The sequence below is a fragment of the Pongo pygmaeus genome, chromosome 16 (assembly GCF_028885625.2).
Source record: "Pongo pygmaeus isolate AG05252 chromosome 16, NHGRI_mPonPyg2-v2.0_pri, whole genome shotgun sequence".
Taxonomy (NCBI): Eukaryota; Metazoa; Chordata; class Mammalia; order Primates; family Hominidae; genus Pongo; species Pongo pygmaeus.
Genome location: NC_072389.2, coordinates 21,482,964 through 21,507,506, shown reverse-complemented (window position 1 = coordinate 21,507,506; position 24,543 = coordinate 21,482,964). Strand labels below are relative to the sequence as shown.

Genomic DNA, 24,543 nt, shown 5'->3' with positions numbered 1-24,543 from the left:
TGGGGTTTAATAATAAAATTTCAAAACAATGCAACAATGCAAACAATCTCATCTTCATTTCAGAGCTATATTTGAATCTAGAAGAAACTGGAATATATTGGAAAGTTCAATTTCTTTCTTTGTCTCCATGTTCTAGGAGTGAATATTTGGGGCCTGCTTCAGCAAGGTCGAGAGAGGCACATCTGTCTGTCTGTACTGGAAGCCAAAAGCCCTAGGATTCCTTCAACAATCGATTGTTCTTATGTCCCCATGAGACAGACAAGACGGCTTTGCCTTTAAAGCCATGTGACTTGTCTACCTTGCCATGGGCTGGAAACAAGCCATCTGCAGGGAGTATCTTTAGTACATTAGGTTTACTTGAAGAAACAGACTTTCTGCCTAAGGCTAAACACAGAGGTACTGAGTTTCAATGCACCTTCTTCTACATCCATGCCAAACAGCTGATCCACTGGTTGGAGCCTTGCTCCTGTGAGTGCTGTTGTTCCAATTTTGGGTATTAAAGTAAAAACAATTTCCAGAAAGACTTTTCTTTGAAATATAATTTCAGTGAAATTAAATACATGGAAGTAAAGCGAGGTCATGGTTAAAGTTTGCAAAAAAATAAAAATAATAACTTTCCCAAGTTTTTTGTAAAGAGAACTATAGCGGCTTAAAATTAGAGAGGATTTTTTTTTTTTTTCTGTGAGTCAACTATATTCTTCAGTGATTCTTATTTTTGAGGGGTAATGCATTTTATGGCCTATATAAAATCTCTCCCAAATGCCTTTAAAAGCCTTAAAATATATGTCCCCATGTCCTGATAGTGAAGAAAGCAAATGTTCAATCAAGCATGCAGTTTCTTATTTATTATGTGATTCCCAAATTCTATTCCCTGAGCAGGTCTAATGTAGACAGACATAAAATATGAATCATTTTTCCCTTATGATTTTTGCCCATACACTTTTCTGTTACAACCCAGGCACCATTAAACCATGCATTTATGCCACAGAAACTATTTAGACTCTCACAAAAAAATGTGTCCCCCCAACCATCAAAAACAGTTGTTGGAAGGCAATTGAAGACCTCAGCCAGGACTTGAGTGACCAGGCCTAGGAAGTGACCCCGACAGTCTATAGTGCTTTTCCCACATTTGGTGATTGGTCAACAGTAGAGGGCTAAGAGGCTAAGAAACTGAGTGTGAAGTGATAGTTAAGAGGCTGGAGAGCCTAGCTGAATGTTTGGCACTCTCACAGGGCTGAAATGACCTAATGAGAATTTGGATCCCAGGAAGGAGATGGGACCTTGGTGGGGACCCTGGAAGGGCCACTCCTAGGAGTCCAAATGAATAAAACATAGACCAGCTGTCACAAAACCTAAAACCTGCTTTGAACTAGCTTAGTCCCAAACCAGATGAAGGCGGTCTGCTCTTACTCCAATTGTGTGCCATAAAGTCAAAGTCATTACTCTCTGGAGGCAGATAAAAGTTTACTAGGCATGCCATAAGACAAGACAACACAGGACTAAACGAGAAAGTCCAAGAAAAAAAACAATAGAAACGTACATAGGTATTATAGTCCTCAGGTAGAAACTTTTTTTTTTTTTTTTGAGGTGTAGTCTCACTCTGTCAACCCAGACTGGAGGCAGTGGTGTGATATAGACTCACTGCAACCTCAGCCTCCCGCGTAGCTGGGATGACAGGCATGCGCAACCATGCCTGGCTAACTTTTTTAACGGGGTTTCATCATGTTGGCCAGGCTGGTCTTGAACTCCTGACTTAAGGTGAACCACCTGCCTAGGCCTCCCAAAGTGCTGCGATTACAAGTGTGGGCGACCACGCCAGGCCAGTATTTTGCCACAATTTAAAATAAATTTTCTTTTTTTTTTCTTTTTTTCAAGTTTGTTCTCAGACTATATTCACAAAGTTACACGGCGGCTTACACTTCTGTAGGCCTTGTTGACAGTGCCGGCTTTTAGATATTGATGATCTTCATCTTTTTCTTATCTCCTCGGTAGAAGAATGGGATGCAGGAGGTGCTGCCTAAGACTGGGCGCTCCTGGGCGTTCTTCCTTCCACCAAGCAGCTGCATCATCTGCTGTGCAGTGCGGTTGTCATGGGAATAACCCTTCCCGGCCTCTCGCGCAGGCTCCACGCTGCCAGGGTGGCTCCTATCAGAAAGGTCTTTGGAGGGAGGGAGGCAGGGCTCTGAGCACCGCTCCTCCTGCATCTTCTCCTCCTGCTCTCCCATCCTCTCCTTCTCCCGCATCTTCTCCTCCTGCCCCCGCATCTTCTTCTCCTCCTCCCGCATCTTCTCCTCCTGCCCCCACATCTTCTCCTGCTTCTGCATCTCCTCTTCCTTCTCCCGCAGCTCCTTTTCCTGCTCCCGAAGCCTTTCCTCCTGTATCCACATCTTCTCCTCCTCCTCGCGCATCTTCTCATCCTGATCCCACAGCCTCTCCTCCTTCAATCGCAGCCTCTCATCCTGCTCCCGCATCTGCTCCTCCAGCTCGTGCATCTGCTCCTCCTGCTTCCACATCTGCTCCTCCACCTCTCCCATCTGCTTCTCCTTCTTCCACATCTGCTTCTCCAGCTCACGCAGCTCCTTCTCCTGCTTCTGCATCTGCTCCTCCTGCTTCCTCATCTGCTCCTCCTGCTTCTGCATCTGCTCCTCCTGCTTCCAAATCTTCTCCTCCTTCTTCCGCATCTGCTCCTCCAGCTCGGGCCTCTGCTCTTCCTGCTTCCATGCCTGCTCCTCCTGCTTCTGCATCTGCTCCTCCTGCTTCCTCATCTGCTCCTCCTGCTTCCGCATCTGCTTCTCCAGCTCACGCAGCTCCTTCTCCTGCTTCCACAGCTGCACCTCCTGCTTCCTCATCTGCTCCTCCTGCTTCCGCATCTGCTCCTCCTGCTTCCTCATCTGCTCCTCCTGCTTCCTCATCTGCTCCTCCTGCTTCCACATCTGCACCTCCTGCTTCCGCATCTGCTCCTCCAGCTCATGCAGCTCCTTCTCCTGCTTCTGCAGCTTCTCCTCCTGTCTCCACATCTTCTTCTCCTGCTCCCACATCTTCTCCTCCTCCTCCCACATCTGCTTCTCCTGCTGCCACAGCCTCTCCTCCTGTCTCCACATCTTCTCCTCCTGCTCCCAAATCTTCTCTGCCTGCTCCCACATCTTCTCCTCCTCCTCCCACATCTGCTTCTCCTGCTGCCACAGCCTCTCCTCCTGTCTCCACATCTTCTCCTCCTGCTCCCAAATCTTCTCTGCCTGCTCCCACATCTTCTCCTCCTGCTCCCTCAACTGCTGCTCCTGCTCCTTCATCTTCTTTTCCTGCTCCCGCAGCTCCTTTTCCTGCTCCCACATGTGCTCCTGCTGCTCCCGCAGCTCCTTTTCCTGTGCCCACAGCTTCTCTCCTGTCTCCGCATCTTTTCCTCCTGCTTCCATATCTTCTCCTCCTGATCCTGTAGCTTCTCCTCCTGCTTCCGTATCTTCTCCTTCTGATCCTGTAGCTTCTCCTCCTGCCTCCACATCTTCTCCTCCTGCAAAGTGTTGGTTTGAACCTGAAAAGGAAATAGACTCATAAGCTAGCTATATAAATGTAATCTATAAAATAACAGTTTTCATCTATGATTCTTTAAAAAGAAATTTTAAGCCCTAACCCTGAGGTTCTGATTTCCCAGACAGGTCCCCACTTTGTAGATTTTTAGCACACTCTAGAGGATTCTATGGTGGGACCAGAACAAGGACCCAAATTTTCCAACTCTTGGCTGGACCCTCCCCATACCCTGCATGATCCCTAGACCATGGTCCCAGCTGGATGGGGCTCCCACAACCCTGAGGGCTGCAGTCTCTCACCTGTGGCAGCAGGATTTTGTCCTTCTCCAGCTTCCTTTTTAGCCCCTTGATGTGGAGCTGGATCTCAGACTTTTCAGATTCTACGAGTCGAAGTTTTTCTTGTAGTTTGGCATTTTTCTCCTTCAGCTCCTCATTGGTTATGCTATAGCCAGAGGCAGTAGAGAAAGGAATGAATGAAGAACAGAAAGGACCGCTTTGGTGATCGACCCTCTACCCTCACCCCACAACCACAGAATCATGGCACTGGAAGGGACCCCAGGAATTAAAAGTCCCAGGTGGCAGGCCAGAGAGAGGACATGAGTTGCCTGAGGCTACCCCATGAGTCAGTGGCACAGGAGGCACTAGAGCTTCCCTGCACACACATGAAAACCTGTATGAGCCACTCACCATGCTCACGTGTACCCCCCATCTCCCAGCACACCACCCCCACTAAGGGCTCCCAGACCTCCCATCCCAACTTCCCCCATCCTACATGTTCCTATACAGCTCCAGACTCAAGGTGTCCCTCTCATTTGTTAACTCCTCGATGTACTGCAAATAGAGAAAGGTCAAGTCAGGATAGAGCAGGCAGAGGAGCAGCTGGCCGACCAGTAATGACAGCTACAGTGACTACTCCACAGTAACTCTTGCTCCCTCTCAATCACACCCGACATGTTCTCAAGACATTTCCAAGCCCATGGTCTCATTTGTTTTCCTTTCTTTCTTTCTTTTTTTTTTTTTTTGAGATGGAGTTTCTCTCTTGTTGCCCATGCTGGAGTGCACAGGCGCGATCTCACCTCATCGCAACCTCCGCCTCCTGGGTTCAAGTGATTCTTCTGCCTCAGCCTCCTAAGTAGCTGGGATTACAGGCATGCACCACCGCACCTGGCTCTCACTTGTTTTTCAAAGAACTCAGTAAGGGTGGAAGGGACACGGAAAGAGATTGAATTGATAGCTGGCTAACAGGGGCCCAGAGAGATCAGATAATATTGCTATTGCTATTACTCTTATTACTACCACTGTTGGAACCTTTATTGAGTGCTTCACCAGGCACTATGCTAACAATCCCATTTAATCCTCACAACCTCCATAGGAGATGGTTACCATTATTATCTCTATTGTGTAGATGAAAAACATGGGGTATTAGAGGTTAAGTGCTGCCTAAGATCACTTAGAGCTGGGATTTCAAAACGCAAGTATATCTGATTCTCTAAGCCCATTCTTTCGCTGGGGGTAGGGACACAGATAAGGAGAAGGAAATTAATCCTTTGTTCATTTTTGAAAGAACGGTACATTGGCATAGTCCAAACCTCAGAAGGTACAGAAGGGAAATATCTCCCCCCAACACTGTTCCTATCTCCTGAGTTTTTACGAATCCTTACAAACATGTTTTATGTATATTACCATAATACATACACACACACATGTATGTGTGTTCCCTCTCTCTACACAAATGCTAACATACTAAAGATACTCTTCTGTACTTTCATGGTACAAGTACCCTAACCCCCACCTAGGATTTGACCAAGGGTGCAGCCAAGTATGGGCAGGGTGGGCACTTGGCCTCGGAGCTCTGTGTCCAGTGCTTGCTCCCCACAGCACCCCACAACTCACCCACAGCAGCTGACTCAGCCCTAACCTGTCTCTAACAACCACACACAAAAGCAGCAAGAAATGGCCCATGCTGTCTTCTGGGCAGGACACTGCATCCTGCAGAAGGGACCTTTAGGCTCATTCCTCTATCTGCAAAGCTGGGCTCCCATGGGACCGTGCAGGTGATTGGACTCACCCTGTCTGCCTTCTTGTGCTGTATGGACACAGAGGAGAGAGCCGGCTGTAACTCTCCTTCAAAGTGCCAGGAATGATGCAGGTGGTCTGCCAGATAATGGGACTCTCCTGGAATAAGAGAGGTTGAGATGCGGCCCAAAGGACTCCCCCAAAGGCCTGTGAAAGTGCGAGGTTGAGGGATGATGGGGTGCCCAGATTCCCACCTTCAAATTTCCCGGCAGCATCCTGGCTGTAATAGAGCACTGTCTCCAGTTCAATTTTCTGACACATAAGGATTTCTACGGTATGATCCTGGGCCTTTGGGAGAAAAGACAAGCAAGTGCTGAAAGAGAAGCAAAGAAACCTCATCCAGAGGACAGGAGGGAACTTCACCCCCTCCACTCACCTCTAGCTGCCTCCTTAGGGCTTGCTGGTGTTGATGGCTCACCTTCTTTTCCTATAGGAAGAGGAAGAAAGAGCTCCTACTAGGGGGAGGCAGAGATCCACAGCAAGAGACATGCCCCCAGAATGGCCCCCTGCCCCAGGACAGGCCCACCCATGGGACCAGTTTATCAGGGACCCTGTGGGGATGGGGTGGAATAAGGGGGGTGAGCCTTCTTCCCCAGGCTAGGAGTGGGGGAGATGAGACTTGGGCCTCTACATCTGAGTGCCCCCAAACCCAGCAGTCATGTCATGAGCAAAGAAAGAAACCATGTTACTTCTTTCAGCTGAGCTCGGTTCTGTTGTTTCTGTGGGGAGAGTCAAAGGAAGGTGACTGAGGGTAGCCCCCTCAACTCTATTCCCCAGGCCAGGAAGTGGTAGGCAGGGGTCAGGAATGGATTTTAAGGGCAAAGTTCTCAGACCCAATGGGAACACGAACTGGTCAACTCTCCTCAACTCCCAAAGAAGAAGGATTTGGGTCTTTGTTGGTTTTTGCCCACAGCCACGGAACTCAAAGTCTGAAACTAGATTCTCTTGAAAAGACAGTAACAGAAACCTTCGGAGATGGAGTGTGAGAAAAGCCCACCCTTCTGCCAGCTTGTGATTTAGAAAGGTGCATTCATTCAGCAAACGTTGAGCACATACGGGCCAGGGACAGCTCCTCACAGCAGGGATAGAGGTCAGAAAAGGCAGAGAGGAGCCCTTGGCCCCGAGGTTTCCATTCTAGTGGGCCTTTAACTGTCGGGCTCTCAGAGCTAACAGAAACCTCTGATACTCTCTAACTCTACCTCAGGAAATGCAAGCCCAAGAAGGAGAGTTTACAGCCGGCCCTGGACTAGGGATTAACATAAAAACTCAATGATAAATCTCATTTAAACTTCACAAATACAAGTAAAACAATACCACTCCTGTTTTACAGATGTGAAAAGAGAGGCCCAAAGAGCTCAAGCTATTTGCCCTAAATCATATCCCTAGGAGATGGAGAGGTAGGATTCAAACCCAGAACTCTTAACCAGTACCTGGCAGTTCTTCCACAATCTTAACAATTACCCTCCACCACCCCTTGGGCCCTCTGTCCCCAAGGAGCCTGGCCAGCCAAGACTCACATCCTCAGGTGAGTGGCAACCATCAGAAGTGGTTGTCTCAGGGTTAGTGCCATTATTTATTTTCTTCTTTTTGGCGTCGCTTGCTCCTGCACCAACACTAGGGCTGGTCTGGGCATGATGGTCTCTCAACTGTGGAAAGGAAGAGCAGTGATACTCATGAGAACTACAAGATCCTACAGTCACATCCTGCTTTACAGTTTATACTAAATACTCTTATAGCCCATCTGATTTAATGCCACCAACTGTAGGAAATGTTGTCACAATCACTTAGTGACTGAGAGAGATTGATACCATGGCTGAAAAAAAAGGCAGTAATGGAACTTAAACTCAGTTTTCTGACCCTGAGCTCTGGGATTTTGCCACAAATCAGCAGCTGCCAGGGACCAAAACCAGAGGCAGAGGTAGAAAAGCAAATATTAAGCAGGCAGGAACTGTACACTCTGTGGTTTAGAGTTATTCACCCTCACACGTCTGTTAGTGTTAAGAAGTACACCAGTACCTCTCAAACCTTTACATCAATGTATCCTCATGGCAGAAGGCAGCCTTTCTGTTAAATCCGGGAATTTAGCAGAAAGAGGACAACCCAAGCCTCATTTCAGAGAGAAGTCTTGTATACTCTTATAAATCTATGTGACTTTCATCCCTAAGTACATTAATGTTTCATCTCTCAATAGAATCAAGGGAAACTGATGCTTCAGAAAGATGCCCCATATTTATCCTGTGGCACTCAAAGTACCCCAGGTTGAGATGAGATGAGGAAGACTCAAGCTGTCAAGTCCAGTTTCCCAAGATCTGTTCCACAGAAGATAAGCAGATCTCACTCCAGAAACCAGTGACTGAGGGGCACGCTGGTCCCAGAACAATGGAGAATTCAAATCTGAGGTGCAGAACTCAGAAAAAATGTTAAAGTCTCTCTGGAGAGTAGAAGCCTGGGAGAAAACCCAACCCAACCCGTTCTCCCATTGCCACCGAGAGACACTGTCAACATGTGGAGCTCATGGGGGAGGTGTAGGCTTTTCACCCTGTCAACGTCTGTGGTAAGGAAGTCAGGCAGCCTGAAACCTCTCTCTTCTAGGTCCCACGGTCCCCATTCCCCTTCCAGCTGGAAACCTGTGCTGCAACCAGAGGAAACAGAAGTGGGCAAGAACACTTAGGGGACTGGGTCCTAAGACCAAAGGCCGGTCTCGTGGTAGTAATGACAGTTTGTAGAGGGACTGTGACATCACTACATTCCACTCCTTGGTGGAGTGGCGGGGGGGGGCGACATATGAGCGCAATGCCCAAGTTGCCACTTTGAGACTGGGGAGGGGGGTCAAAAATTGGGACTTAGGTCCTTGGAGATGTGACCCCAAAGAGCCCCGGGAGGTCAGGCTTGGGGCGGCAGGAGGTGAGGGCCAAGTAAGGAGCAAGGAGCCCCAGGAGTCACATCCCCAAAGTCACCCTGTGGCAACTGGTGAGGGCAGGTTCTGGGGCACCCAGGTCCTTGGAGATGTGAGCCCAAAGAGCCCAGGGAGGTCGGGTTTGGGGTAGCAGGAGGTAAGGGCAGAGTATGGAGTTGGAAGCCCCGGGAGTCACCTGCTCAAAGTCACCCTGGGGTGCCGGGCACGGCAGGGGCAGGACTCATGTGGGGGTTGGGCTGACTGACAAGATTTTGGTGTGGGGATCCCAGAGGTACTGGGGGGGCCCAGCCCGGTGTGCCTCGGGAGTGTCACAGACTGGCATCAGCTCAGCTGTCAGAGGGGGCCTCAGCTTGTGTTGGGGTGCTTGTGCGTTTACCTTTTCCTTAGCCTCGGCCAATTTGTTCTGTCGGGTTTCTTTGGACATCGTCGGTTGGGTAGGGAGGTGGGGGTGGGTAGGGAGGTGGGGGTGTGTAGGGAGGTGGGGGTGGGTAGGGAGGTGGGGGTGGGTAGGGAGGTGGGGGTGGGTAGGGAGGTGGGGGTGGGTAGGGAGGTGGGGGTGGGTAGGGGGGAGGGGGTGGGTAGGGAGGTGGGGATGGTCAGGGAGGTGGGGTTGGGGCCACATCAGCACGATCCAGGTGAGGACAACTATACACCTCCAGTCACCTCTACGTCGCTGTGTGACTGAGCCAGAGGAGGCGTAACCAGGGCTGCACTAGAATGCAGAATAGGGGCATGGCCTTAATGCTTGAAGCCCATTGGCCAATGAGAAAGATGAAAGGAAAAGGAGTTGTGGCCAGACAGCAGCGTGTCATGAAGGACCTGTGTTGTCACAAGGAAAGCTGCCCATGCAACTGCTGTCCCCATCCACTCCAGGAGAGGGGCGGGGCTGGCTTTCACTTGAAAAACTTTAAAACTTTATTACCTCAGTTGAGGTACAAATCCTATTAAAATGGAAATTTTATAGTGTGCTTGATGATTGATAAAGCAGACTTTAGTATCCAACATTCCAATAAGATAAAGTAATCACAATGTTTTCTCTTTTTTGGAAAAACTTTCTCTTATTCTCCTACATTAGTGTTAAGTTAAAAAAAAAACAAAAAACAAGAAACATGTCTAATATCTTTAAAAACACAAAGCTTTTGAGCCCGGCGTGATGGCTCATGCCTGTAATCCCAGCACTTTGGGAGGCTGGGGTGGGTGGATCACCCGAATTCAGGAGTTCAAGACCAGACTGGCCAACATGATGAAACCCTGTCTCTACTAAAAATACAAAAGTAGCTGGGCATGGTGGCAGGTGCCTGTAATCCCAGCTACTTGGGAGGCTGAGGCAGGAGAATCCCTTGAACCTGTGAGGCAGAGGTTGCAGTGAGCCAAAATCATGCCACTGCACTTCAGCCTGGGCTACAGAATGAGACTCTGTCTCTAAATACATACGTACACACACACACACACACACACACACACAAAGCTTTCCATTTAATAAGCACTCAAAGTTCTTTACAAGGTTAAAGCAAATACAGGACCCTTCTAAAGTAAGGCTAAATCCTAAGTGATGGGGGAGAGAAAAAGGACATAAATAACTCCCACTCTCATGAGGTTAATCACTAAATCCTATTTTTCTAGAATCACCTGGCCTCTAAGCCCTGAAAATGAAACTGAATTTCTCACTAGATACTTGGCTATGACTTGCAATCATGAAAACCAAGAATTGTGTTATGTCACTGTGTGTTGCTTGTTACCTGGGATCAAGGGTTGACTTTTTCATGATTTGCTCCATTGCCTGTGTGCTTCTTATCTCAGACCAAACTAAGCTTTTTTATAGAGTTCTACAATTTACAGTTAGTATGTAAGAGTGGCTCTCAAACATATAGTCTCTGGACCAGGAGCACCTGGGAACTTCTTATAAATGTAAATTCTCAGGCCCCACCCTAGACCTGATGAATCAGAAACTCTGGAGTAGGGCCCAGCAATCCATGCTGCAATAAGCTGTCCAGGTGTTCAGGAACCTCTGCCATACAGCAGGTAGAAAAATGTGTTTCCTTCTATAGGTCCAAAGCCAGGGATACTATATGTTCTGTCTCAATATGAAACAATGACATGCAATTAAAAGACATAAATCTCCTTCCTATTTCCACCCTCCAGCCAGTGTGTTTTATTTTTATGAGTTCAATAAGAAAACGCGTGGCAATCAGAGATTTCATCTAAAAAATATATTTACAGGTATCGGTTCTCATCCAGCCTGATCTCATCCAATATCATTTCTAGCCTCTTACATCTAAAGTTTTAGAAAAGGATCTTCACATTATAAGACTCAGGCACACTAGGAATTCTATGATAAAAGACAACGTACATCTGAATGTCCAAACTTACTAGAGAAGAAAAGTGGAGTCATTGGCTATATTTTCAAATTGCATTCAACAGGAAATTAAAGTTTTGAATTTTTTTCACCTTCATCCTTCCAAGTTAATAGAATTAAACCAGAATACTCCATTCTTCCACAGCCTGTAGCCAGGCATACTTTTACTGTGTTACTTCTTGCTTTTCAATGGATATAAAGCAAAGTCCTGGTAGGCACATTTTGTATACTTGCAAAGGTGCAAAACTAAACAGTTCCCTCTATTCAACATTAAAACAAAAGTCCTGTAAACCTCAGATGGTGAGTGTAATACTTCAGCACTAGCACGAAAGCCTCAAATATAAAAAGATACCAAGAACCTCGCTAGCAAACACAAGTAAGCTCTTGGCCGGGAGCAGTAGTTCACGCCTCTACTCCCAGCATATTGGCAAGCCAAGGTGGGGTAAGTCAGGAGTTCAAGACCAGCCTGGGCAGCATAGCAAATTCACTTCTCTACAAAAAAATTTAAAAATTAGCTGGGCATGGCGGCACGCACCTGTAGGCCTAGAGCTACTTGGGAGGCTGAGGTGGGAAAATCGCTTGAGCCCAGGAGTTTGAGGCTGCAGTAGCTATGATCATGCCACTGTATTCCAGTTGGGGTGACAGAGTGTGATCTATGTATTGCATTCTGTCCTGCTCCTGTTTCCACTAAAATCACTGTTAAAATATGTTCATTCAGCAGGATGAAAAATAAGTGAAATTTGATTTTGGTGCTTTGCTAGCAAAAAATAAATAAAGTGAAATGACAAATTACTTACTGGGAGAAGGTCTTTGTAACCTCATTGACAGGTAAAAGGTTTGTATCCTTAGCCTATAAGGAAATCTTTAAAATTACTCAGAAAAAAAAATGATTTCCAGCAGAAAATGGGCAATGGAGAAACCAGCACTTCCCACAAGAATAAAAATGGCCAATGAGCAAATGAAAAAGATTCAAAAGCACTAGAAATCAAAGAAATGTAATGAAAACAATGAGATTTTCTGCTTAAAGATCTGCAAAGATGACAAATGGAAGAGGGAACCTGGAGCTCTGTCCTTGCTGGTGGGAGCATAAACTGAACCAATTTTTCTACAGGATAATTTGAACATTTCTTTTAAAAACCCTAAAACAGTTTTATATTATTTTCCTCTAGGAATTCTACTTCTATGAATTCAGTGTAAAAATCCTCACTCGAGTCCATTAAAATGTTTATACCAGGAAATTCACCTCTGGGTGGCAACTATTCACTTAACATACATCCAGCTACAGGCTGGGTGTGGGGCCTCACGCCTGTAATCCCATCACTTTGGGAGGCCAAGGTGGGCAGATCATGAGGTTAGGAGATTGAGACAATCCTGGCTAACAGGTGAAACCCCGTCTCTACTAATAAAAGACAAAAAATTAGCCAGGCGTGGTGATGGGCACCTGTAGTCCCAGCTACTCGGGAGGCTGAGGCAGGAGAATGGCATGAACCTGGGAGGAGGAGCTTCCAGTGAGCCAAGATGGCACCACTGCACTTCAGCATGGGTGACACAGTTAGACTCTGTGTCAAAAAAAATAAAAAATACATCCAGCTATTAAAAATGGTGATGCCAAGATATATTTCCGCCATAGAAACATGCTTAAAATATAGGAATTGACAAAAGACCATATGTTATGATTCTACTTTTTAAAATGTTTATATGCATAAAAAGTGTAAAAAGCAACGAACTGGAATGTTTTGAGTGGCAAAATTAAAGATTTTTCTTTATATTTTTCCTCCAAATTATTAGAAAAAAATGTGATTTCCTTTATAATCAGCGAGAAGTGTTATTTTCATTTATTTATATTTATATTTCTTTTCTTTTTCTTCTTTTTTCTCCTGTATGTATCCCATGTAGGCTAGAGAGCTTAAATTGCTGCCTCTTGAGGGAAATCAGCCCATTTTCAGGACGTGAAGTACAAAAAGCTGTCCCATCTTCCCTTTATTTTTTATTTTTACTTTACTGATTTACTTATTTATGTTGAGATGGAGTCTCGCTCTGTTGCCCAGGCTGGAGTGCAGTGGTGCATCTCAGCTCACTGCAACCTCCATCTCCCGAGTTCAAGCAATTCCCCTGCCTCAGCCTCCCGAGTAGCTGGGGCTACAGGTGTGCACCACCATGCCCAGCTAATTTTTTTATTTTTAGTAGAGAGGGAGTTTTACCATCTTGGACAGGCTTGTCTTGAACTCCTGACCTCAACTGATCCATCTGCCTTGACCTCCCAAAATGCTGGGGTTACAGGCATGAGCCACTGTGCCTGGCCTGTCATATTATTTCTAAACATTTCAGTGATATTTCAATTAATTTAAATTTAATTCTTACTGACCTGATCTCTTATCCTCTGTTTAATGACATCTTCCAGTTGAAAGATGTTTCCTCTATAATCACAGGTGCTAAAGGAAATAAAACATGTATTCATTAGGTAGATATCCACTAAACCACTGATGCTCACATCGTAGTCCTTAGACCCTCAGCATCAGCAACACGTGGGAACTTGTTAGACATGCAAATTCCTGGGCCAGCCCCACACCTCCTGAATCAGAAAGTGCAAAAGAGGGACAGCTATCTGTGCTTTAATAATCCTTGAGATTCTCCCTGAAGTTTGAAAACTACAGAACTAGAATACATATGGTAGTAAGTGCTCATACTTTATCCAAGTTACCTTCCCCTCTTTTCCATTCTCTTTTCCATTGAAATAAAATGAGAGCTCATTTGGACTTAATGGATATAAGAAAGAAGGAATGGAAAACACTTTAAAAAATAATAATAAACATTATTACAAACTAATATATGTGAGAGTACTTAGTTGAAACAAAAAGGAGTTTTAGTAAACAGTATTATTCTATATTTGAAAATCAAGGAGAAGTTTATGCAATTTAAAACGTTTACAAACTGCAGTGCAATCTACTATTTGTGAATGTCAGTGTATTAGGAAATGCGTCCACACAATCACAGAGTTATATTTCTTCACAAACTACGAAGAGCGAAATATGTTTTTGTACCTCTTGGTTTCAGTTAGGGACATATTTTGTGCAGTATTTATGTGATTGTGCCTATGCATGATGAATGAATGAATTTCAGTCATACATTGCCTAAATCATAACTTGATGATGCTTGGGAAAGACTCAACAGTTCAAACTTCATGAAGTTCTAATGTCTGTGTTTCAAAACACATCATATTATTAGGATGTAGGGAGATATGTATGTGTGCTCCCTGGGGTGGGGATTTCTAGTTACTAGGCCATCTCCATTTTTAGCATTTGGCATCCTCATGACAGGACTTAATGTCCTGTTCTTGCCTTTTATTTTCTGAACTTGCCGCTTTTGCATTCTTTGGGCTCAGTTTAAAGACAGTTACTTTAAGTCCATTTTAAACCCTCAGGCTAGAAATTTGACCACTGTTAATTAGCCACATTATTTGGTCTAATGTTTTTTCTTTATCATTCTGAAACTGGGTTTATCTAATACATTGATAAAGTATTTCAAAGGTACTTTTATCATTGAAATCACTTCACTTTTACCCTGATAAATGTCAATGACTAGGAATGACCTTCAGATAGTGTTTAGCATCTGTAACCAATCTGACAATAATGTGTTCATCAGGTGCTTATGGATTAAATCACACACTGGCATATTTAAGCTAAACATCAGTCTGGAAAATAAATTTACTATATTAACTGAAATAGCACTCTTTGTGTAGGTATTTGTCATACATTTAAGAAAAAGCTAAAAACAATGGAAATCGTATGACAATAACTTAAGTCTTTCTTCAAAGTGTATGCAGTCTTTTGTGATACCTCATTCAGCTGAGTATTTGTGCTCTTCCTCATTCAGTATAAGGCAGCTTTCAATTTGCTTAGAAGGCAACATCGGAAGGTTAGAGTTCATCAGAAACAGAATTTTAAAATGTGAGTTCCACTGAATACATTTTAATTTCTGTAGGAAGAATCAAAACACCTATTTAAAGATTGCAAATATAATAATCATTTTTAAAGTATTGGATTAAATCTGATAGGTTTTCCAGAAATGAACAAAAATCAGTTCTAATACCAAAGCTGATTTTTAGAAAATTTGAAAATGTAAATCTGCCCTATCCATAATATAGTTTCTCTAAAACTTTACCTTAAAGAGTCATTTTAAAACAATGTAACTATTAAAAAATGTAACTGTTATCTTAATGTTCTGAAGTAAGTTAAAACATTTTAAAATATGAATAGTGTAGTATAAAAGAAAGAAACAGTGGGAAGGAAAACTAGAGAAAGAAATGCCAATTCTAGTCCAAAGCTTTATTTGCCAAGTTTTCTTGGAATGAATTTTTCCAATTTATGAATTCTTGTAAACAGAATGTATAATGGAAATACTGAAAGACTTTTGCCTCACGTGGCATTATTGACTGCTGGTGTGATGCTACTGTAATGTAATAAATTATTAAGTTGTTGCAAAGTGTTGTTTTTGCCTTAAAATTTTATTTTGCATGTCTTGAAAACTATAGTATTGAAGGTATTGATACTGTGCAAATGCTGGGCATGCTTGGCATGAGATAATCTGTTTCATTTTTACAAAATTGTAATGTAACTATGCAAGTGTTTATTAAAAGAACACAAAATAAAAAAGTTATGGGATAAAAAAGTTATGGGGTGGAAAAGTTACAGGATAAAAAATGTAAAAAAGTTGTGGCAAAAAAACTTGTGGCAAAAAAGTAGAAAAAAGTTTTATGAAAAGTTACAAAAAAAAGTTATGAAAAAGAAGTTATGGGATTAAAAAAAAAAGTTATGGGGGCCAGGCACTGTGGCTCATGCCTGTAATCCTAGCACTCTGGGAGGCCAAGGCGGGCAGATCATGAGGTCGGGAATTTGAGATCATCCTGGCTAACATGGTGAAGCCCCATCTCTACTAAAAATACAAAAAAAAAAAAATTAGCCGGGCGTGGTGGTGGGTGCCTGTAGTTCCAGCTACATGGGAGGCTGAGGCAGGAGAATGGCATGAACCTGGGAGGCAGAGCTTGCAGCGAGCCGAGATTGCACCACTGCACTCCAGGCTGGGCAACAGAGCGAGACTCCGTCTCAAAAAAAAAAAAAAAAAAAGTCATGGAATGAAAATAAAAATTAAAAGCAGGCCCCTATCAGCAAATCCTGGAGAAGTGGGGCTGGAGTCTCCACCACCACCATGTCCCTACCACCCCTTCCCAGTCACTCCTTTACAATTAGGGTAGCAAGATAAGACTTCTGTCTAATGGGGAAAGACAAACAGACCCTTTGCCACCTTGACCAGGGCTGAGTCCTTAAATTTCTGGATGATGATGATTGTTATTTAAGAGCCAGAGGCTGGTGGAGTTGGTTTGTTTGGAGGAGGCCTCGTGGTCTCCTTACTCTCACCATAGCAACTTTTCCCTCAGTGGGGGTTCCAATCTTCTTATTCAGAGAAGTAGCTGAGGTAGGACAGTGGGGCTAACTGTGGATCAGGTGAGGGCACGGGCTGCTGGGGTGACCCCCCTTCCCCAGTGTACATATTGTGTCTGTAACGTTTTGTATATTCCAGAGGGTAGGGCTGCCCCTGTGTCCTACCTAGCAGAGGTTGGAGCTGGCACTTGGGAAGGAGGTTCTAATAATTATTTGTGGCTGGGAAACTTATTTATTGCTAGCATTGGACATAGGAAGGAGGCAGGGATGGGGTCGTGGCTTCCCAGTGGTGTGATCACAGATCACTGCAACCTCCAACTCTCAGGCTCAAGTGATCCTCCCACCTCAGCCTCCCAGGTAGCTGGGAGTATAAGCATGCACTACTATGCCTGGCTAATTTTTAATTTTTTTGTAGAGAAAAGGTCTTGCTATGTTGCCTATGCTGGTCTTGAACTCCTGGCCTCAAGCGATTCTCCCATCTTGGCCTCTCAAAGCACTGGGATTACAGGCATGAGACATTGCTCCTGTCCATGAGGTTTTCTCTTTATTACTGTTTTGTTGTTGTTGTTTCATTTTGTTTCATTTTGTTTTTTGACAGAGTCTTGGTCTGTTGCCCAGGCTGGAGTGCAGTGGTGTGATCTCGGCTCACTGCAACCTCCACCCCCTGGTTCAAGCAATTCTCATGCCTCAGCCTCCCAAGTACCTGGGGTTACGGGCATGAGCCACTGCGCCTGGCTAATTTTTGTAGTTTTAGTAGAAACAGAGTTTTGCCGTGTTGGCCAGATTGGTCTCCAACTCCTGCCTCAAGCAATCTGCCCTCTTCAGCCTCCTGAAGTACTGGGATTACAGGGGTGAGCCACTGCTCCTGGCTAAGATCCCATCTCTATTTAAATAAAAAAAGAAAATTCAGAATATGTGGAATATAGAACACCAAAGGCCAAAGTTATTTACCTCTCTGGGGTAATCACTGTAAACAATTTGAAATATATCCTTTCAAGTTCATACTTGCTATGCATATACATACATATACACACATACGTTGATATATTCCCTCTTCCCTGCTGTCATGCTATTAGAGTCTTCTTTTTTTTTGTAGAAATTGGACCAACTCTATGTTCTTTGCTGGCCCAAATTTCTACTATTCACTGATGTGTTGCGAAGATGTATTTAAGTCAATTTATGCAGCTCTTCAATATCATTTTAAAAGGTTATGATATATGATCATATGATCATATGAAGGTATTACAATTTATTCCAACAGTTCCCTTTTGCACATTTAATAATTTCCATTGATTTGCCAGGGAGAACATTCTGATGTCATGGCTAAATCCTTTTGTACGGGCATCCTTAATTATTCCCTGAAGATAAACTTTTAAATAAAGTTGCTAGATTAGTCTCATTTCTTAAAAAGTTGATTTTTGACAAAATGGGAGAAAATTTTCACAACCTACTCATCTGACAAAGGGCTAATATCCAGAATCTACAATGAACTCCAACAAATTTATAAGAAAAAAACAAACAACCCCATCAAAAAGTGGGTGAAGGATATGAACAGACACTTCTCAGAAGAAGACACTTATGCAGCCAAAAAACACATGAAAAAATGCTCATCATCACTGGCCATCAGAGAAATGCAAATCAAAACCTCAATGAGATACCATCTCACACCAGTTAGAATGGTGATCATTAAAAAGTCAGGAAACAACAGGTGCTGGAGAGGATGTGGAGAAATATGAACACTTTTACACTGTTGATGAGACTGTAAACTAGTTCAACCATTGTGGAAGTCAGTGTGGTGATTCCTCAGGGATCTAGAACTAGAAATACCATGTGACCCAGCCATCCCATTACTGGGTATATACCCAAAGGACTATAAATCATGCTGCTATAAAGACACATGCACACGTATGTTTATTGCGGCACTATTCACAATAGCAAAGACTTGGAACCAACCCAAATGTCTAACAATGATAGACTGGATTAAGAAAATGTGGCACATATATACCATGGGATACTATGCAGCCATAAAAAGGATGAGTTCATGTCCTTTGTAGGGACATGGATGAAACTGGAAATCATCATTCTCAGTAAACTATCGCAAGGACGAAAAACCAAACACCGCATGTTCTCACTCATAGGTGGGAATTGAACAATGAGAACACATGGACACATGAAGGGGAACATCACACACTGGGGCCTGTTGTGGGGTGGGGGGAGGGGGGAGAGATAGCCTGAGGAGATATGCCTAATGTAAATGACAAGTTAATGGGTGCAGCACACCAGCATGGCACATGTATACATACGTAACTAACCTGCACATTGTGCACATGTACCCTAAAACTTACAGTATAATAATAAAATTTTTTAAAAAAGTTGTTTTTTTATAGTTTATATGTAACACTGTAGTTTTATATGTACTTGCAAATAGCTATAGTACCAGTAAAAAATGTGATAAAATTAAACTCTTCCACGTATGCCAAAAATACTTTGATTTAGCACTTCATTAAGTGCATGATTACAGTCTCTATATCTTTTGATTTACCTTTCTACCTTTACAATTTTCAGCCCAGATACTTAGAGGTCACATAGTAAATTAAGGTTTTCTTTCTTTAAATAATTTCCATCTTTCTAAATTTGGTGAGTCACAGTAAGTTATTTTTGGGTTGTTGAAATCTGTGGCTTTGTTCTAAATTTGAGCCCAGAAATCATGCCACTTACAAAATATGCTTTGTCTTCCAACATCAGAGTGTCTGGTAGAAGGTGACTGTTCTTGGAATTTAAAAAATCTTAACAGGACAAGACAAGAATCTAGACACTTTTTCTGTTTCTGATAATATGGCTGAGTAGGTAGACATACTGCATAGTCCTTGCAAAGACATACTTGAACTTGCCAAAAAAAAAAAAAAAAAAAAATCCAGAGTCTCTAAGAATGAAGAAGTGAAAATCAGAAGGGCTACTGAGAGAATAATGGGGAAGCAGCCCCAGTTACAAGGGACGTGTGCATGTGTTCAATAAAAAGTTTCAGACGTAAAAAATGTTGAGAAAAATAATATAATTGCCCTACAGATACACATCATCAACAATTTTTCATTCATGGCATGGACAGTTTTTTTTTTTGTTATTTTTTGTTGTTGTTTGTTTGTTTTTAAAGGTGGGATTTTGCTATGGTTGCCCAGGCTGGAGTGCAGTGGCGTGATCTTGGCTCACTGCAAATTCTGCCTCCCAGGTTCAAGTTATTCTCCTGCCTCAGCCTCCCGAGTAGCTGGGATTACAGGCACCCGGCACCACATCTGGCTAACTGTTGTATTTTTAGTAGAGATGATGTTTCACCACGTTGGCCAGGCTGGTCTTGAACTCCTGACCTCAAGTGATCCACCTGCCTCCGTCTCCCAAAGTGCTGGGATTACAGGCATGAGTCACCACACCTGGCCACAGCCAGTTTTGTTTCATTTATATTCCCACTTCATTTATATACAGTCCTTCTTCTTCTGAATTATTTTGAAGTAAAATCTGTACATCATATCATTTTTTAATTACCTTATATGTATCTGTAGAAGACAAGGAATTTTTAAAAATAAATATATTCACAATGCCATTAAATACCAAAAAATTAGTAGTCTGAAAATAGCTACAAATCCAGAGTTCACATTTTCTTGACTTCCTCATAGGTGATTTTTCTTCTAGGTTTTCTATTTAATCAGATAACTGTTTGCTCATATTTACATTCCTTACTGAACAATGTCTAAACTTAAACTGACATAAAACGCAGATGATCTTCTGACCAAATGCTTAGCCTAAGAAAAAACTTCAAACTGCAGGATGAGTCCCTCCAAATATAGAAAGGACCAGTATTTTAATAGGTATGTTAACTAAAATGTAGCAATGTAAGGAGCAGAGCAGGAAGAACCTTTAAGTCCTAAACTTAGAAGTCAATTTCCTAGTCAGTTTTCGCGGTCCTTCCACAACAACCTCTGGCATCTGTTTTCCCTACAATGAAGGTAACAATAGTAGCTATTTCAGAGCAGGAAAAGGCTTAGAGCAGTGCTACAAGAGGGTTGTGGCTATATAAAGTTTAGCTATTTGTATATTGTAGCAAACCAACTTTTTTTTTGGTCAATAATATATTTCTTTTGGAAAACTAGCAGCCTTCTGTTTGGGGACACCTGCAGTTCCACTAAGTGAGCATTGGTGTCTGCTAACCTTTGCCTCTATTTCTCTCGATATATTGTGAAGCTGTTCCTGGATTTAGCAATTTTGTATACTTTCTTTTTCTTTATTATTATTTTCCTTTCCCTTTTCCTGAGACACGGTGCCGCCCTATTGCCCAGTTTGGACTGCAGCAGCGGCATGATGGCTCACTGCCACCTCCACCCCCACCCCTCTCCGGCTCAAGCAATCCTCCTCCATCAGCCTTCAGAGTGGCTGGGACTAGCTGCGGGGTCCACCAGGCCTGGCTAATCTTTGTGATTTTTGTTTTGTTTTTCCGTTAAGGGTCTGGGTTTTGGGCCAGGTGCAGTGCCGCACGCCTGCCATCACAACACCCCGGAAGGCCAAGGCCGGCGGATCACCTGAGGTTAGGAGCTGGAAACCAGCCCCACTAACATGGAGAAACCCCATCTCAACCAAAATAAATAAATAAATAAAAAAGCCAGGCATGGTGGTTCACACCTGCAATCCCAGCCACTCAGGAGGCTGAAGCAGGAGAATCACCCTTCGCCCAGGAGGCGGAGGCCCGGGGAACCCAGATCAGGCCACTGCACTCCAGCCTGGGCAACAAGAGGGAAACTCCGCCTCAAAAACAAAACAAAACAAAAACGAACAAAACCAGGTTTCACCATGTTGCCCAGGCGGGTCTGGATCTCCTAGGCTCAAGCGATTTGCCATGCTCAGCCGCCCAAAGTCCTGGGATCACAAGCGTGAGCCATGACGCCAGGCCGATCTATTCCTGTCTGATTAAAAATTGGGCCCGGCGCGGTGGTTCACGCCTGCGATCCTAGCACCCCGGGAGGCCGAGGCCAGCGGATAACCTGAGGTCAGATTGAGGCCAGCCTGACCAACATGGAGAAACTCCATCTCTACCAAAAAAAAAAAAAAAATACAAAATACAAAATTAGCAGGGCATGGTGGCTCACGCCTGCAATCCCAGCCACTCCAGAGGCTGAGGCAGGAGAACCACCCAAACCTGGGAGGCCGAGGCTGCTGGGAGCCAGACCCTGCCACTGCACTGTAGCCTGGGCAACAAGAGCGAAACTCCCTCTCAAAAAAAAAAAAAAAAAAAGAGAGAGAGACTGGGTTTCAGCATGTTGCCCCAGCCGGCCTGGAACTCCTAGGCTCAAGCGATCGGCCACGCTGGGCCATCGGAAGTCCTGGGAATCACAAGGGTGAGCCGCCACACCAGGCGCATCTGTTCCTTTCTGATTAATAAATTGGGCCTGGCGCGGTGCCTCACTCCTGCAATCCCAGCACCCTGGGAGGCCGAGGCGGGCAGATCACCTGAGGTCGGGAGTTTGAGACCAGCCTGCCCCACATGGAGAAACCTGTCTCTACCAAAAAAGAAAAAAAATAAAAAGCTGGGCATGGTGGCTCACGCCAGCAATCCCAGCACCCCAGGAGGCCGAAGCAGGCGGTTAACCTGAGGTCAGGAGTTTGAGATTGCCCTGAAGAAGGGAGAAACCCCGTCTGTACCAAAAAAAAAAAAAAAAAATTAGCCGGGCATGGTGGCTCACGCCTGCAATCCCAGCACCCCGGGAGGCCGAAGCAGGCGATTAACCTGAGGTCAGGAGTTTGAGACTACCCTGACGAAGGGAGAAACCCCGTCTGTACAAAAAAAAAAAAAAAAAAATTAGCCAGGCATGGTGGCTCACACCTGCAATCCCAGCCGCTCCGGAGGCTGAGGCAGGAAAACGATCCAAACCCAAGAGGCGGAGGCCGCCGGGAGCTGAGACCGCACCACTGCACTCCAACCGGGCAACAAGAGTGAAACTGCCTCAAAAAAACAAAAGAGACCTGGTTTCACCATGTTGCCCCGGCCTGTCTGGAACTCCTAGGCTCAAGGGATTCCCCACACTATTCCTTTCTGATTTATAAATTGGGCCTTGGGCGCTGGCTCAAGCCTGCAATCCCAGCACCTCCGGATGCCCAAGGCGGGTGGATAACCTGAGGTCGGGAGTTTGAGACCAGCCTTATGAACATGGAGAAACCCCATCTCCAACAACAACAACAAAAACAAACAAAAAACAAAATGAGCTGGGCATGGTGGCTTAGGCGTGCAATCCCAGCCACTCGGGGGGCTGTGTCAGGAGAACCACCCAAACCCGGGAGGCGGAGGCCGGTTGAGCCAAGACCTCACCACTGCACTCCAGCCTGGGCAACAAGAGCGAAACTCCGCCTCAAAACAAACAAAAAGTGACCGGGTTTCACCATGTTGCCCAGGCAAGTATGGAACTCCTAGGCTCAAGCGATCCACCGCGCTCAGCCATCCAAATTCCTGGGATCACAAGCCTGAGCCACCATGCCAGGCCGATCTATTCCTTTCTGATTAATAAACTGGGCTGGGCGCGCTGGCGCACGCCTGCAATCCCAGCACCCCCGGAGGCCGAGGAGGCGGGCGGATAACCTGAGGTCGGGAGTTTGAGACCAGCCTGATGAACATGGAGAAACCCTGTCTGTACCAAAAAAAAAAAAAAAAAAAGAGAGACCGGGTTTCACCATGTTGCCCAGGCCAGTGTAGAACTCCTAGGCTCAAGTGATCCCCCGCAATCCGCCGTCTGACGTCCTGGGATCACAAGCGTGAGCCACCAGCCAGGCCGATCTATTCCTTTCTGATTAATCAGTTGGGCCTTGCGCGCTGGCTCACGCCTGCAATCCCAGCAGCCCCGGAAGCCAAGGCGGGCGGATAACCTGAGGTCCTGAGTTTGAGACCAGCCTGACCAACAGGGAGAAACCCTGTGTGTACCAAAAAAAAAAAAAAAAAGAAAAAGAAAAAGAAAAACGAAAATTAGCCGGGCATGGTGGCTCACACCTGCAATCTCAGCCATTAGGGAGGTTGAGGCAGAAGAACCACCCAAACCCAAGAGGTGGAGGTGGCGGGGAGCCAAGACTGCACCACTGCACTCCAGCCTGGGCAACAAGAGCTAAACTCCGCCTCAAAAAAAAAAAAAAAAAGAGACCGAGTTTCACCATGTTGCCCAGGCCTGTCTGGATCTCCTAGGCTCAAGCGATCCGCCGCGCTCCGCCATCCAAAGTCCCTGGATCACAAGGGTGAGCCACCACGCCAGGCCCATCTATTCCTCTCTGATTAACAAAGTGGGCTGGGCGCGGTGGCTCACACCTGCAATCCTGTAGCGGGATTTTTAAGGAATTAGATAGACTCGTGGGGTTTAGGAGGACATTATTAATTATTTAGGTGCACTGGCCCAGTCGGATTAACATTTAAAGGATTGAGTACTGAACCAAGAGTTATCTTTCAAGCATTATGTGGGGCGAGGGGGCAGATCTGTGCAGGGGGAAGCATATTATAGAGAAACAAAGATACTTATTTAATTGAAACATACATTATATTATTTTTTACCATTTAAGGAAAAATATGTTTTGTGACTTGAGTTTATTTGTTTAGTGACCTTGTAGTTGCACAGTTAGGGAATTAGTCAGGCATGGTGGCTTACACTGCAATCCCAGCCATTCGGGAGGCTGTGGCAGGAGAGCCACCCAAACCCGGGAGGCAGAGGTCCCGGAGCCGATACCTCGCCACTGCACTCCAGCCTGGGCAACAAATTTTAAAAAAATTTAAAAAAAAACAAAATTTAAAAAAAAAAAATGTGACTGGGTTTCACCATGTTGTCCAGGCCGGTCTGGAACTCCTAGGCCCAACCGATCTGGCGCTTGATGCCTTTAACCTGTGATTGAAAGCATATTAAGATCTTGGGTGTATCAACAGTCCAGAGGTCAAGAAGGAAAATCCTGGGATGTGAAATATTCTGCAACAAGAAAAGCAATTGGAGAGGTAACCAAATTCACTGCAGCTGTTTTGCCCTCTTCTTTCTCCTCTCTCTGTCTCTTTCCTGGAAGTCCCCTAGTAAGAAGTAAAAGAGATAATGGCTTTGGAGTGCATGTTTTTCCTGGAATTGGAAGGAATTTTAACAAAGGAGCCCTTCACAATGAAACCCCCCCACACCCCTGCTTTTCACTTGAAGTAGGACAAGATCGGTGCCCCCACCATCATTCTCCATGTGA

General features: G+C 44.7%; 1 pseudogene; it reads right to left on the bottom strand.

The window, feature by feature from the left end:
• Nucleotides 1-1,443: 1,443 nt before the first annotated feature.
• The window catches only part of LOC134738371 (golgin subfamily A member 6-like protein 7), a 36,864-nt pseudogene continuing 13,764 nt past the window's right edge, over nt 1,444-24,543 (bottom strand).